The following is a 1,102-nucleotide window of genomic DNA, read 5'->3' as shown; positions in this document are numbered from 1 at the left end:
GCATTTTCTAGTGATCAAGGGGAGAAGTGCCATCCCTGGGCTGGTAGATCAGGGTTCTATAAGAAAGCAAGCTGAGCAAGCCAGTGGAAGCAAACCAGTAAGCAATATCCCTCCATGGCCTCTGCATCTGCTCCTGCTTCCTGATCTGCTTGAGTTCCAGTCCTGACTTCTTTCAGTGATAAACAGCAATGTGGAAGTGTGAGCTGAATAAACCCTTTGCTCCTCAACTTGCTTCTTGGTCATGGTGTTTTGTGCAGGAATAGAAACCCTGACTAAGACAACCAGAAAAGAATTATTTAGTGTAGTATAGCCTGAAGCCATGCTGAACCCCCAGACTTGCTGGCTCTTCTGTCCCTAACATGTTGCTTTCAGCCTTGGGTGTTCTTGGTTCAAAGTCCATGCCAAATACATTGGCATCTAAGGGAAGATCACAGAAACATTCAGAAAGTAAAAACTGAGAAAAAAAAAAAAATCCAGGTCATCAGATTGTTGGGGGGGGGGGATTTATCTGTCACTAATTTTGTGGTGACATGACAGCTGACCCACAGGGATCTCCTCATATAAGTCTGTAACTGGGAAAGGGGATGTCATTGTAGAACTTTCTGAGAGCAAACAGTAGACTATGTCTGCAGTTTGCTACCCTGTTGCAAGTCTTTAAACACCATTTCTGGGTGTGGATATAGGGACTTTTCCCCCCTAAGTCCTAGATTCTCCTCAACACAGAGGTACATTATCATGAGACACTTGTGGTCTCTCACCAGATGGAGATAACATGCATCCAGTACATCCACTGCAGTTCACTGATATAAGTTCATGGGGTGAGGGTTGGGTGAGGGGTCTACAGCTGGCTGGACAGTGGTTTGTAATTGGCCTTTTCTTTCTATTATATACACAATTCATTTCATGAGAATGATATTTAATTTCAATACAATGTCACTATTTCAAGCAGATATTCCCAACTTTGTGGTGGGTGATAAAAAAAAAACAGTGCAAAGTCCTGTATCATTATATTTATGTCATTAATGCACAATCAGTAATCACATATTTAATGCAGTCATAGAACCAGGCCCATCTACATTATGAACTTAATGAACTTCTGAGT

General features: G+C 42.0%; 1 pseudogene across 1 annotated transcript in view; it reads right to left on the bottom strand.

Moving 5' to 3' along the window:
• Nucleotides 1-292: 292 nt before the first annotated feature.
• LOC308422103 (U1 small nuclear ribonucleoprotein C-like) overlaps nucleotides 293-1,102 on the bottom strand; it is a 144,047-nt pseudogene continuing 143,237 nt past the window's right edge. The window contains exon 2 of the transcript in view: nucleotides 293-417. The product of the transcript in view is annotated as a U1 small nuclear ribonucleoprotein C-like (transcript). The remainder of the gene's footprint in view (nucleotides 418-1,102) is intronic.

Source organism: Micromys minutus (assembly GCF_963924665.1).
Source record: "Micromys minutus genome assembly, chromosome: 6".
NCBI lineage: Eukaryota > Metazoa > Chordata > Mammalia > Rodentia > Muridae > Micromys > Micromys minutus.
Note: the sequence above shows the minus strand (reverse complement) of the source record. Positions and strands in the feature narration are given on the sequence as shown.